Source organism: Rhipicephalus microplus, chromosome 7, assembly GCF_043290135.1.
Source record: "Rhipicephalus microplus isolate Deutch F79 chromosome 7, USDA_Rmic, whole genome shotgun sequence".
Classification (NCBI taxonomy): domain Eukaryota; kingdom Metazoa; phylum Arthropoda; class Arachnida; order Ixodida; family Ixodidae; genus Rhipicephalus; species Rhipicephalus microplus.
In genome coordinates this window covers 153,468,439-153,484,017 of record NC_134706.1, presented here as the reverse complement: position 1 = coordinate 153,484,017, position 15,579 = coordinate 153,468,439, and the positions used below count along the sequence as shown (strand labels likewise).

General features: G+C 45.4%; 1 long non-coding RNA gene across 1 annotated transcript; it reads left to right on the top strand.

Annotated features, from left to right (window-relative positions):
• Positions 1 to 12,682: 12,682 nt before the first annotated feature.
• On the top strand, positions 12,683 to 14,537 carry LOC142767106 (uncharacterized). The gene is made up of 2 exons (XR_012884756.1): positions 12,683 to 12,770; positions 14,347 to 14,537. It is a non-coding gene; the product is annotated as an uncharacterized LOC142767106 (long non-coding RNA).
• The last annotated feature ends 1,042 nt before the right edge of the window (positions 14,538 to 15,579 follow it).

Below are 15,579 nucleotides of genomic sequence, written 5' to 3'. Positions count from 1 at the left end.
ATCTCCCCCTTCCTGTTCAATGCAGTCATGATACCGGTGGCCGAACGCCTCGCTCGACTACCGCACGTACGGCACACGATCTACGCCGACGACATAACCCTGTGGACGACCGGAGGCACGACCGGACGCACGGAGGAATCGCTCCAAGAGGCGATCGAGCAGATCGAAGACTGTCTGCGCGGAACGGGGCTCAAATGCTCCCCGCAGAAATCGGAACTACTAATACTTCCACCACCCGGACACTGGCGCAAGTCAGCAGAAGCGGAGGCGGCCAAGATCACGCTTCGGACGGAAGACGCCACCACCATTCCCCATGTCCGAGGAATCAGAGTGCTTGGCATGCACATCGACGCCGGCAACGGGAACCACACGGCCCTCAACAGGCTTCTGACGAGGATGGGGGTGGCGACCCGCCTCGTCAAGCAAATCTCCACCAAACGGAACGGCATGAGAGAAGCCAACGTCCTGCGACTACTGCAGTCGTTTGTGACGAGCCACGTATCGTACGTCGGCGCATTTCACGGATGGCTGCAGCACGAGCGGGACAAGATCAATGCAGCCATCAGGAAGGCCCACAAGTCCGCCCTGGGTCTTCTCGTAAGCACGAGCAACGACTCCCTTGCCCGACTGGGGGTCCACAACACCCTAGAAGAGGTGAGCGAGGCCCAGCGCATGTCGCAGCTCGCCCGCCTCGCAACGACCACTGCCGGCAGAGAAATCCTCCGAAGAGTCGGCCTGCGCCCACCCAGAGCCGAGTCCTATCGAGACGAGGCTCCGGAGCGCACGGAGATCGGAAGAGACATCGCGAGACACCTCGTGGTCCTGCCGCTACCACGCAACATCCACCCGCAACGCAACAAAGAGCGACGGGTCGCAAGAGCGAGAGCGCTGGCAGAGACTCACGCCAGTGACTCGACGGCGGTGTACGTAGACGCCGCCAAGCATCAATACCGACCGCACACCTACGTAGCGGTGGTTGTCCGAGCCACGGACGGCAAACTGCTTAACGCCTGCAGCGTCCGAGCAACGTCTGCGGAGCAAGCGGAGGAAGCCGCCATCGCCCTGGCGCTAAACGGCACTCCCCAAGTCACCACCATCCTGAGCGACTCCCGCACGGCCATCGCCAATTTCGGCCGCGGGAGCATTGGGACCCCGGCAGCAAGCCTGCTGCCGAGAAGCAAGTCGACCAGGACACATCTACGGTGGTTCCCGGCCCACGTCGGAGCCATCCCGGGCGGAGCAGCCAACCGCAACGAAAGGGCGGACGCCGTCGCACGCGAGCTCGCGCACCGTGCGGCGCCCCCCCGCCCCTCGGACGCGGAAGAAGCCGTACCCCCGGACTCGGACCCACTACTCGACTACGGCAGCATCCTTCAGTGGTACCGAGAGGGCCGCCGAACGCTTCCCGGGCCTCACCCGAGGCTGGGGCGGCGCGAGGGGGTCCTCCTGAGACAACTACAGACCGGCACGGTGCTCACGCCCGCCCTGGCCCGACACGTGTGCCCCGGACTCTACGAAAGTGCGAAGTGCAGTATCTGTGCGCGAGAACTGGCAACGCTGACACATGTGCTGTGGGGGTGTGACGCGTGTGCGGGGGGAGTGATCACCGACGTACTACCACCGGACATTGTGAACCACATAGCCTCGCCCGATCACGAGGCGCAGCTTAACGCCATCCAGCGGCTTGACGCGGCCCTGGCTCAGCAAAAGCGAACGGAGCAAACTCCTAGTAGCTCGCGCTGGGCCTGCCGTCGTTGAGGTCTAAATAGACAGAAGGGTGCGGAACCCTCCCCACGCAGGATAGCCCAATAAAGTCTATTTCTCTCTCTCTCTCTACGAGTTCCGCTCGCGAAGAAAGGAACACCTCGAAAAACCATCGTTGCGTGTACTTCGCAGTACGTCTGCAAAATCACCCTATTACCGGCTCTGATTCTGTGACACGCCCGCATGCGCGCCCTCCCACTTAAGCCCTCGCCTGCCACCGGAGAGAGAACGCGTTTGCAGACGAAACTCATTTCCTACGTCCCCCGACCCGTCCATCCCTAAACAAGTAGCAAGTTAAAGCAAGACTCGTAGTTTAAGAATCACAGCTTACTCTCTATGCTTTTTTATCACACCACCCCTGCTATGCCCCTGTTCTCCACAAAACTCCTCTCCCGATCATACCGCTCCCCCCGTAGCACCAATTCGGCCACACTCCCCTGGCTCTTCTCTTTCAAATAACAACCATCAAAAGAGCATTCACGTTGCGTCATAACACGATGTGCTTCACTAGGCTCGTAGACAAGCAGCCTTTCTTTCTTTTGTCTACCCCCCCCCCCCACCCACTTCGCACTCGCCTTCATTGCCCCTCTTTTCTCACCTCACTCTATTTGTACCGTACGCGATATCATCCTTTCATTTAGAGTTTGTTTTTCCCTTCGTCTTTCATTCCCATCTGGATCCTGCTCATCCCTCTTTTCCCCATGTGCCACGTAGTCCCCTTTCGGCCTGTCGACTGCTCTAGTTCCTGCCTGACCCGATGCAGCCCGACTCGTTCTCTTCCCCTGCACTACCCCTCTAATCTAACGCTCCTTAACTTTGAATGGAGGGATGTCGGTGGCATGGAGGGGAAGCCGCAAGAAGTGAGAGCAGAATAAAAGAAGAGGGGTGCGTGCTGTAGGGTAGTTCAACGTGGAAGAGCATGAAAACAGCTGGGGAGCATCACGTACCCTTTATGGACTGCTCGGGAGTGGCACATTGAAGGGAGCATCGTGTGCGTCGGCTTCCTATGGAGCATCCGCAAGACTTCTCGTGGGTGCATGGACACAGCACGGACCAGAAGAAGGGCCGGTGCGGAAAAACGTAACGAAAAGTATTACGTTAACAATGTCAATTTTTTTTAACTCTAATCACGCTCAGCTGGGATGCAAAGGCTGCAAACAAATCTCGACTTGCCCCTGAGATTGCGTGTCTGAAAGAAAAAAACAGCCCAGATTGAAGTTCATAAAGTAACATGTGGTTTCTGTTGCCGCTTCGCTCCCGTTTTCATTACGACTACCCTTTCTCCAGCAAACGCCGAACACGCTGAACACTCTCAGTCCACGGTGCATCATTCTGGGTTTATTGATCTATTTTATTATTTCTGTTTATATTTGAAAAACTGGGTGACTTGCATAATGTTTGATATTATCCCTTCGAATGAGTTTACATGTTATTTGACAGCCACACGGAAGCTTTAGTGGTGCTTCGAAGCCACCTTAGAGATTTTATTATTCGTAGCAAAGGTGCTAACAAATGTAAATATTTATTTTTTATTATAATATTATCATAGCCTTCTGAAGCGTACAGTATTACGCATGCTTGGAAGTCCCATATTTGCCCCGCAACGGTGGCCTAGTGGCTTTGTTTTCTGACCCGCCAATCACTGGATTTAATTCCGGCGGCGGCGGCTGCATTTTCAATATAGGCGACGATGTGAATAGGCAACAATGTGAAGCGTGGAAACTTGGGCAAGTTGGTAGGACATAACTGAATGCAGGAACAGCGCCACCAAGAAGTAGTTACTTCGTAACTACGGAAGCGAAAAAACAAGGACAGAAAAGAGCGCTGACTTTCAACGAAGATTTATTATCAGACTGGTGTACATATATAGGCAAAAAATGAGAAAATTGGGCATGCGTAGAAGGGTGCAGGAAAAATTACTGCGATACAATGTCAGCAAACTCTTGTCTCTTCTTGAATTGGCTGAAAACAAATACACATGGGGCCTAAAAAAGATCGAGATATATATACGCAATTTCTTTTTGCAACAACGCAACAGACGGGCAACTTACACATTTTTTTTATTTAAAATTCCTTACAGGCCCTTTTACAGGGCATTGAGTAAGGGGGGTAATTGGTGAAGTTTTACAGATCACACAAAATTAATTCACGCGTTACAAAGCGTATCAGCACAATGAAAATATGACGCGGTTTGCAATATAAGTTGAGGTTAACAGGCGATAACAAGAAAAAAGAAAAGGCGATTTCATAGTGCACACACGACAGTGGGAACCGAATACAGTCATTATAGCATATGAAGGCGACATCAACCAAAGATAGCCAGCTGGCTTTACTTCAACGACGTGCCGTAATTTGTTTATAAGTTGCAGAACATACAATAGAAAAAGCACCAAAAAACGCAGAACCTATGCCCATACACAAAAACAATTCCAGTGTGCAACAAACATAATCGGGCTAAAAAAAAGTGTGCAGAATAGTGGCAAGTATATTGTGAGAGGAGAGTGAGCAGCAACTGACCGAAAGAATTATTGTCTGATACAGATGCGATGTTATCTGGAAGACCATTCCACAAACGTATGGCGCGAGGAAGAGCAGATGAGTTGAATGAATCAGTTGCCCCGTATAATCGCGTGAAACTGAAGTGATTATGCAACCTACGTGAAGTAATGGAAGGAACATCGAGGTGGAGTGGGAGGGGTCTGTTGGTGTACACGTATTTGTGAAAGAGGCAAAGAAAGGAAATGTCGCGACGAGTACTCAGGGGTGTAAGAGAAATATTTACCGTCAAACTTGTTTATTTGATAAGCTTCAATTATCTCACGCGTGGCCTGCGAGTTGTGCTTGCTTTGAAGCAAATTTTGAAGAAAATGAAAAATGAACGAGGGAAATCTCAGCCTCTGTTCCCATGAAACGCGTCTGTTCCCATGAAATGTGTCACAGTTGCTTATGTGCATAACGTGTCGCATCGGCTGAAAAAAAATCGGTAAACGCGCTCGTGTCACTGTTGTGTTTTTCGCCCCAGAAAAGCTTACAAAGCTTTGTCAGCTGGTGAATAATCCAACTCCCATTAGAGGAAGATGCCCTGTGAAACACAGAACGCGCTTTTTACCTTGTGTTATTGGAGTCGTATATCTCATTACACTTTCGTACGGAAAGGTATACATTGGGCAAACCGGAAGGCGCCTTAATTACCGTTTAAGAGAGCACAATAACAATGTGCACAAAGTAGTTCAAGGACACCTCGGAATCCGCTGCCAAGACTGCGGCTGCGTGCCAATTTTTGAGCGCTGCGAGGTATTAAGCAAGCACAACTCGCAGGTCACGCGTGAGATAATTGAAAGTTATCAAATAAACCAGTTTGACGGCAAATATTTAAGTTGCCCATCGGTTGCGTTGTTGCGAAAAGAGATTGGGTATCTCGATCTTTTTTAAGTTACATGTGTATTTGTTTTCAGCCCAGTCCACAAGAGACGAGAGTTTTGCTGACATTGTATCGCAGTAATTTTTCCTCGACCCTTCTACGCATGCCCAATTTTCTCATTTATCGCCTATATATGTACACCACGCCGATGTTAAATCTTGGTTCAAAGTCAGCGCTCTTTTCTGTCCTTGTTTTTTCGCTTCCATAGTTACGAAGTAACTACTTCTAGGTTGTGCTGTTCCTGCATTCAATTAGGCGACGATGCTGTAGGCCCGCGTGCTCAGATTTAGGTGCCCATTAAAGAGCCCAGGTGGTCGGAATTTGCGGAGCGCGCCACAACGGCGTCTCTCATAATCTTATGGTGGTTTTCGAATCTTAAACCCAACTTATCAATTATCATCAAGCCCTACCTTTGCGAAAAATTTCTTGTGGTTCCCAGAGCGTCATATATTTTTCTAATTACCATTCACACGCAATCACCCAAATATTGTCTACCTTAAATCATCCACTACCCTATTAGGATGAAAGCCTTAGACTCCTCTTGAAACTCGAACATTAGTTGTCGTCCCCCGTCAGCGACGTCAGCGTACCGTGGCATCGGCGCCGACACGAGTGCTGCAAAAGATCTTCATCAGGTGACGGCGTCACTACATGGTGTATTAAAACGCCGCAAATACCCAATTTCGTGACCTCATCATGACGTGAATTGGAGGCAGTGCAAAATCACGCAGGTGCGGAAATGTTTGAGTGCATCGCACAGACGGAGAACAAAAAGAAGACTGTTTTTGCCTTTCAGATGCCTTAGTATGTATGCCATATGTATATATGCCATATGTATGCATGCATATGTATGCATGGATTCATAAGCGATCCTGTGATTTTTCAGTTTACTCGACTAAAGTACAAATCAATTAGAGAAATGAAAAAAATAATTGGCTTTGGCCTAACTCAGTTGGGACTACATGTGCATATTGCGAGATATGGTTAATCTTATTGTTTACCTTGGTTTTCTGCATGGTTATATCTTTTTTCTTTAGCTTCATAAATATTATTGTTTAGGCTTTATTGATTACGGTCTTTAAGTAGGTTTACAATAAATACTCGACGTTTTGTTTGAAATGTAAAGCATCTATTTTGAACGTCTTAACCTTGTTACTTCTCCATCGCCACAAAGACGGCCCGATGGTCCATGAAGTAGCACCCAGCCATCTGAATGGCACTGACACAGTACTTTGGAGACAAGGTTTGTGTGGCTTGTCTAGACAGCGAGCTATCCTCATCTTAATGTGCTCGGCTGGCTCTTTCTTACTTACTACATCTCTCGAAGCGTGCGACTCGTTCTTCCTAAGTCTCCTCGGCTCCTGTTTTCACTAGCACGACGAAGCCTGGCTTCTTGCAGACATCCTCACTTTGATATCTGCCGATGAATCTCACCTAGCCGCACCTTTCATACATAATAAATAAATAAATAAATAAATAAATAAATAAATAATAATTGGCGCTGGCTTCTCCTCTGTTGTCAAGCCAGATTGTACTCCGAGCAGTACCGCTGCCAACTGCAGTCATTACTAAGCAATGACTAGCTCACTGCGTGGCCTCCGGCCACTGAAAAACGGCGAGAAGGCGGCTAATGTAGCTCTAGTTACAAAATCATCTCTTTATCTCCGCAGCTTCATCCTTTTGTAATCCAACTAATAAACATTTACTCTAATGTTACCCAATGAGCTTCAAAAAACAAAAGATGGTAGTTTCACTGTTTCATTCAAAAGTTCCATATTTGATATATGAGTTGGAAGTTATAATAGGTCGTGGTACTACCGAAAGCAAGACAAAAGTGAGTAGAAAAAACAGAATGCTGCCATAGGGTGCAACTAGCCTTATTGCATACAACATTGAAGCACGTGCAGGCACAAATTGATCAGCGGATGCGTGCAACAGTCTCTTTAAACTAAAACGTGGATTGGAATGCCTGCGATATCAATTTCTAATTACAAAATTAGGCTCCTTGTCAGAGATCAAGTGAGAGACTGCTAACGCAATCGCCTGCTTTTTTAGGTTGACGAGAGCTTGAAAAATTTCTCTCTCCCCCTGCATTGCGAAGCTGCGCAGAATTGAGTTTTTAGATGTGAAGCAGCTCTTTGAGTAGCCTGCGTAACGCTGGCTCTTCGTCCGCACCGCTCCCCTCGCCACAGGTATTGAAGCGGTGCCAAGTACCCCACACCATTCTAGCATTGTGAAGTGACGTCTCTCTCCATCGCCGTCCGCGCGCACGTCGCTTGTCAGCTCTCTCTCACTTCACACTCTCCACCGTTCGCAACGCTCAAGCCCACTCCTCACATAGGCATGATCTCACCCACGCCACCTCTCTGAATCTCGAAAATCTCACGGCCCCGACAATGTGGACAGCGCGCCATATAGTTTCCTAGTATACACTAGAGGGAACTCTGTCGCCAGTGTCTATGGGAGCTGCAACGCATGGCGCTTCAGCGAGCATGGAAATGATGGGTAGTACGCACATTTGTCTAGTTTTCGTACTTCTGGCCTGCTTCAGGCTCCATGTGTGTTCGTGTGGCTAGGAGCTGTTTTTTCACGAAAAAAAATTAGCAAATGTTCAGCGATTGCACTTCACAACCTTATTCTTTTAGGCTTGTCATTTTGAGGCGGGTCATGAAGTTCAAAAGGATTCGTTCTTTCCTTCAAAACAAAACCGTAACCAGCAATAAACGAAGCCACAAGTACGATTCGCCACCCGCAAGTGCGAAGACTAGGCTAATGTGTGTACTGCGCATCATTCCCATGGTCACTGAACGATCGCAGCGCCAGAGTGCCCTCTAGGTAATTTTACGAAACTCTATGCAGCGCGCCACTGCTTGTCGTGTGATCGCGCCGACGGGCAGGACGCCGTCGTAGCACGCTTCCTGCTGGTGTGCGCGTACCTTTCCCGGCTGTCACCAGCGTTGTGAGGGCTATCGAAGCCGATCGCGTGTGCGAATGGCGACGCCAACAAAGAAAGGCGGGAGCCAAGGAAGCTGACCACAAGTGTCGGCAGTGAAAGACCAGCGACACAGACGAGGTTCAAGTCAAGAACAACGATTGCGTTCGAGAATAGAGACCGCGCGTGCGCAACACCGGCGAGACGCGAGCTAAGCAAGGCGAGCGCAAGCGCCTTCAACGCATCCCGGCTTCCGTGTCTCGGCGTTTGTGCAAACTTGTGCAAACGCTCCATCGAGTTTCGCTTCGAACCGCTCTTACAGCACCCGCGTAGACACCCATTTCAACCGGGTCAACGTCGCGCACACCGCTGCTCCTTCACATCCCACCAAGGTTCCCTTCGGGGAGATGGTGCACAGTTTTTTTTTTCGTGATACGGGTGACATGGCATCTTCTGCAATGGTGCGCAAAGTGCCCACCCCCAGCCATTGTCTGCACTGCCGCTCAGTGCTTCCACAACCCAATGTTTACACAGCGGCCAGTCTGGCTGACGCAATACGGACATTGTCTTGACAGACAAATTTTATAAACTTCTGTGGTTGCGCACATAACAAGGCGGGTGGTATTTATCAAGCGACCGTGGTATGCCTCACTTTACATGCCTTCCCTTGGCTCTGCCCGTTCACCGTAGCACGCATGAGTGCGAGTTTATTAGGTGCCGCAAAAATGGAAGGTGCTCTGCGCTTTGCCGAAACCTTCTTGAGAGGTGGCACACGTAAGGCACAGGCTGGCTCACCTTCGTCTCGTCTGATGGGTTCGCCAACAGCCTTCACTTCCTTTTTCAGACTTCATAATACTGACGTAATTAGCACTTCAGAATAGCCAGCAGAATTCCGGTGGTCAACTTGGCATTGCATGCTGTCTTTCACAAGGTTCTCACGCTCAGTGAGGGCAGCTCTCAAGCAGTGTTTTCCACCTCTTTTTTTTTTTCAATCTTTAAGTATGCCTAAATACATCCAAGGATCAATTTCTTGGAGCGAGTTTGGTTTTTCCAGCTAACTTTGCTGCTAAAGCTAATGTGCGAATCCAAAAATAGCAAATCTTTCTTACTTGGTCCTCCCCCATCAACTGACTCTCTGTATAAAAGTCTGAACGTACCACCATTCTCAGAGTTATATCAGTTTTCTTTGGCAGCAATGATTTTCCGTGAATGCAAACGTGATCGCACCATGTTCTCAAGCAAATATCTAAATAGACAAGTGGCATATGACCTTCGCACTATTTCATTGACGGGTTCAAGACCAAGAACTAATTATGGTACTAAAACTATAGATTATCAGATTGTTTCATTGCTGAATGCATACCCATCTCTAATAGAATTGGCTAATCACAACTCTTTTATGTCTCGTTTTAAAAAACAAGTAAAGCTACTTTTCTTGCTTCCTTGAAATTACATTTATTTTGCTTTCAACACGAAAATATGTAATTTTGTATATTTATATAACTTTATAAAACTGTTAAACCAGAACAACGTAAACTTTCTATAATTTTTGTCCGAATGTGTTTCTTTACTGTTCGTTTTTTGGTTATATAGGTTGCGCAATGACCATTGTACTTATTTTCTCTGATTTTGCTCCTGGCTGTCCGACGTGTAAGTCCGGGGTGAAGGCCTCGTCAGGAGACATACGAGTCTTCCTTTGCCTTGCTTCGTGGACATATTTCATGTCATGTAACTATGTCCGAAATAAACTGAAACTGAAACTGAAACTGGTATCTGTGACGTGAATGAACCTGAAAGCCTCACCACCTAATTCAAGCTACTTCGGGACATTCTTTTCGCACCGTGTGTGCTGTGATGTTTTTTTTTTTTTCAAAGCCTCGCGTAGTCCCGTGTTTCTTCTCATCCCTGTGTACTTTTACGCTGGCACCAAGACCTGTTATTCCCGATACCAACTAGCCTAACTTTCCACCTTAACTTTTGCAAGTAATGCAATGTCATCATACGGAGTAAATTATTTAATTCGCAATACACCCTCAGATGGTGTTTCATTTTCTCACTCATTAGTAAAAAATCGATCGGTGAACCTTTGCTACGCTTTACAGCTCGACGGGAAGAAAAAATTCCTCAAGTTGAGTATTGAATTCGATATATACCATGAGTGTACATGATGAGGTGGTCACCTAATTTCTATTTTTAGGTGCTTAGAACTGAAATTGTTTCTGGTATACTTTTCGGTACAAGACGAGTCGCAGCAGCTGCACCCTAGTGGCGAGAAAAATGAGAAAACAGCGCCGCTAATGGACTTAACCACCGCATTTTTTTCGCCGCTCCCTCTCTTTCTTTATTGATCCCCGTGATATACTATAGACTATACATCGCTGTAAAATGCTTCAACTTCTCTCACCTCCTCGCTTTCTCTTTTCCACTCACTGATATGTTATATTATACAAGGCTATGCTATATGCCTCGTTCCTCTATCTCTGTTCATTCCTTGGACTTTCGTTCATTCGTTCTATCGCTGTGTGTTTCCCTTTCTCTATTTTTTACCCTAGCCTATTCAAACACAATCATATAATGCTCTTGTTATGTAAGGCGAGGCACAGCTGTGCCAATCGGTTGCTGGGCAAGGCGTAGTGGCATCAGCCAGGCACCGCTATCTGAGGATGATCTACGCAGAAGCAGAACATTACCGCAGCTTCACACTAGTCGAACCACGCGTGACGAATGTCGGTGGCTTCCTCCGATTTCTTGCTACAAGTTGTTGTTGTTGTTGTTCCCCTATTGCTAGTGGCGCATACCCACTATGGGGGATTGGCCAAAAATCGAGTGGTTTTAAATATTACTGTTCATATTTGGAATAATTGAGGTATAACAGAAAGATTACCGATAGCCTAGGAAAGTGTGGTGCTTAATGTAATGCATACAAATATTTACATAAAAGAATTTATTAATAGAATAAAGCAATAATCTGATTTTATACGTATATAACTGTATGGACATGTTAGGATAATGAAACTGGTTAAATTTTCAATCTATTAGTTTCATTATTATAGTCCCGGACGGCCGCGCATACTGTCACATTAGAGAAACCAGAAATGGAAGCTCCAAAAGACAAAATGACAGGCACAGATAAGTACATAGCAATACCACGTAAAGGTATTTCTAAAAGGATTTTTCGTAATGTGTTAAACCGTCTGCAGGTCAAAAAGAAATGATCTATTGTTTCCAGTTCATCACAGAATGCGCACAGTGGCGAAGGTGCCTGAGCAGACCTGTGTTTATAGAAATTTAGATATGGTACCCGGCAACGCAGCCTTGTGATAGCTACTTCTTGTTTTCGAGTGCGGCAAAAGTCTCTTCGCCAGGGATATAATAAATGGCGATATTATGTAGAGTTTGTAAGGGCTAAACCTTTAAAGACTTCCGTAAGCGTACGTCTGCGGAATCGAGCAGCAGTCACATAAGCGGATGATGGACAGAGCGGTAGAATTGGTTCGCTGATTGACGACTTAGCTAAGGAGTCGGCTATTTCATTAGAAACAAACCTTTATGTCCAGGCACCCAAACTAATCGTACTTTTCTCAAATGCGCAAGTACTAGTGCACGGAACGCCTTTGTTACGTGATCATCAGTACCAACAGAAAGTGCCACACAGAGAGATAGGGAATCTGTTAGTATAACAGCTGATGAAATTGCTGTATCTAACTTGCGTAAGGCGAGCACTACTGCCAGAAACAAAGCCACAAAAACGGGTATGAAATCGGGTAGTCGAAGGGAATAAATCTAATTTAAAATCGGGCTCCAAATACCAACCCCTTACTTTTCGTCATATTGCGATGCATCTGTAGCAATAATAACGTTCGTTGTAACGTTATTATTGCTACAGATGCATCGCAATCCATCCAAAATATTATGGGGAAGTAATTTGGCATTATTAGGAAACATGTCTTCGAATAGAATTTCCACCGGGGCTGAATTATCACGGCTCGGCATGATGTCGCATATACGTACGTTTAGAGGCTCCAGCAAATTTTGCACAAATATAAACTGTGGGGTGTGAAATCGTGGTCATCTAGCACCAAAAAATGATTCCGGGGTGGAAATAAAGGCTGTTTCTGAATGTAGTAATAGTGACTCAGAAATTCTTAAGAATGTCTGAACAGTCAGAAGGCGAATTCTACAAGAAAGCGGAGAGTCCCTCGATTCGAGATACAACATATTGTTAGCAACACTTTTGGGAAGGTCAAGGCATAAGCGCAAAGCTTTTCTTTCGAGAAGAATTCGAGGCCGCAACTTGTAAGCTTGAACTCCAGAGAAAAGTACACAACCAAATTCTAAAATGGGACGAACGTACATGCGATATATCATTACCAATGTGTCTCTTCTCATACCTATGTGGTAGTTGCTTAGCCTACGTAATGTGCCAATGGCCCGCACACCTTTTTTGGTGATATATTCGATATGAGGTCGCCAGTTAAGCGATGTGTGATATATAACTCCAAGGTATTTAACCGATTCCGCCTGTGGTATATCCTCATCTTGGTAAGACAGAGCGATGTTCACAGGGTGTTCCAGCGGGAAAACAAGGAGTGCACAATTACTCGGATTAAATAGAAAGCAGTTGCCATCGAGCCAGCTCTCCAATATATTAAGGTAAGTCTGCAGCCATTCATATAAGGTCTGAATGTTACCCGCCATTGCAAAAATGCGATATCGTCTGCATAAACATAAGTTGTTATATCTTGTTTACGTGGAATGGTGCTCATTAGTAAATTAAAAAGCACCGGGGAAAGCACTGAGCCTTGCGGTACTACCCTCGTTTGGGTATGAGTAGATGGTGAGAACCCATCTTTAAAACAATAAAATTTTCTGTCTGCAAGAAAATTGTGAAACCACGCTACCATGTATGATGGGAAATCAAGGTATTCTAATCGATCTATCAAAATACAGTGCTCCACGGTATCAAATGCTTTAGTGATGTCTAAGTTAACTAAAGCTGCATATTTTTTATGTAGCCCAGCTAATTGAAGCCGACGTTCTAAATCAACGTGGGCATTCCAAACTGAACAACTAGCACTGAACCCAATTTGGCTGGGCCTTAGAATTGACCTCATAGTTATAAGTTCATTAGTTCGTATATTGATGATTCTCTCAAACAATTTCACTAAGTTTGATGTCAGTGCAATAGAACTTATGTTATCCAACATGCATTCTTCTTTTTTCATTTTTAGCATCAATACAATTTTGGCAAGTTTTCATTCTGGAGGTATCCATGCGTTCCGTAACGTATAATTTACTAGTTATAGCACAAGATTACAAGTGTTGAGAGTTTGTTTATATTTGATGATGATGATGCCCTTTATGTATGCCTCACACCAAACCTGGGAGTTTGTCCACGAAAGTAATAATAACGTATAACGGATAACATAATAAATATATATCTAATAAATGAAAAAGTGGTTTGAATAAACTGTTTTTATTCATTTAGACATTTTCAATCGAAACTTCCCTGATCCGAATAAGCATTTTTCAAGAACAGGATCAATCTAACTTCATTTATTCGTTTCTTTCTTTTATTCTCTGTTTTCCTGGCCTGATTACTCTTTTTTGTATTTCTCTCTTTCAATGTTTTTTCTCTTTCTGTCTGTCTTCTCTTTTTTGCCTTTCTATCCATTTCTATGCATCGTTTATGTTGTATGTTGTATTGTTTTCCTTCTTCTTACCCTCCTCCTCAAACTTCAGTAGTTTTCCACCTGCTTGATATACAATATTTCACAAGGCATGGCAAGTTCTGCTAGCTTGCTTCTATTCCACGATGCTTTAGTGTTTGCATCATAGGTACGCGGCTACGAACAATGTAAACGTTTTCCTTTTCACATGTAGCACTGATATATTACTCTGTAATAATGTTCTTTTTATCTAATTCAAATGCGTAGTCAGCTACGCGCAAAAATGAAAAAACATTTCTAATTGAAATATATATGTACATCTGTAAATATTTTTGCGTCAGATGTCTTTTTATGTACTTGTGTGTTCATGGATTTTTCTGACGAAAAAAATGCGATTCTGTTCATTTATAGTGAACGCAACCTCACCAAAAATCTGTTTTTCAACGGGTATTTTTGTGGTTTCTATTGCTTACATTTTTCTTTTTTTTTCCCTCGTTTTTCTCTTTTGCCTTCTCTTTTTTCTCACTTCCTCTCTCTGTATTTCTTCTCTCGTCCATCAGGTTATTTTTACCCACGACGGAGAAATCGGCATACCTGCTGTGGGAGCGAAGCGGAAGGCGAAAACAGCGAAGATTAGGACGAACTGAGCGCGTGCTTGTTCATGATGACTATCATCACCCAATCACACCTCACGAATCAACGGCGAGATTCAAAAGCTCCGCTGTTAAATGAAGAAGGCTTTCCAACTCGATTCGTGTTGCGTGAATGCGTAAAAGATCCTGTAAGATTTTTTCTGTTATATTTCTTTATCTGCGAAACCTTTCTTGGTGAACTTCGTTGACTTTGAGCGTATCTATCTATCTATCTATCTATCTATCTATCTATCTATCTATCTATCTATCTGTCTGTCTGTCTGTCTAGTCGCTTACGTTACGGTGCTTTCGTGGTCACCCCCTTAATTTTGCGTGAACCAGCATTAGCAAGGGAGGGTAAGATGGTTTGAAGAATATGGCGCACTGGTAAAGCCATGAATAATGTCACAATCCCGTCGCATACGTCGTCAAACAGTTCCCGCCAGACAGTAGCAAATACCCACGGGCGGGTATGTGCCGCTGGTATGCGGGTGCGTGCCACAGGTGATTGATGCTTAGTATCTACTCAGTAACGACGAGAACTCACCTGGGCAATTTTAACGTGCGAGCATTAAAAAATAACCGACATCGGTAGTGACTGCACGACGAATGTAATAAATTAATGTCAGGTTCAAAGCTAGAAATTGAACTCAAGCATTCTGCATCGCAATGAAGCATTTTGCCACAGAGCTACACCAGGTCTCGAAACTACCCTTCAAATAGACGTTAATCTTGGGGAAACGCCAATAGTGGTTGCAGTGCCGCCTACCCAATTTTATAAATATTACCTATGCACTCCTTCGATATAGCCGTCACATAAGGTTAACGCCAATTGTGGCTAGTTGCCATGCACTAAGTTGATTTATGTAGCAGTGTTCAGGGCCACCATCCTCGGGAGCATCAGCGCTTTATATAAGATTCTTCTGTTGCTAATACGCATGCTTCAGTTGGCATTGTTGCGCAAGTGCGAATAACTGGTTATATAGACATCTGCAACTTTTCAACATACGTCTGCGTGTGCAACACTTGTACATACAGTTAGCATCAATTCATGACGTATCGCTTAATAAAAAAGTTCCAATACGGTCACCTTCCCTCCGCATGCTCCGCATAACGTCAATTCCCAGGTACGTGAGATCTGCCTTTTTTTATTTTTTTATA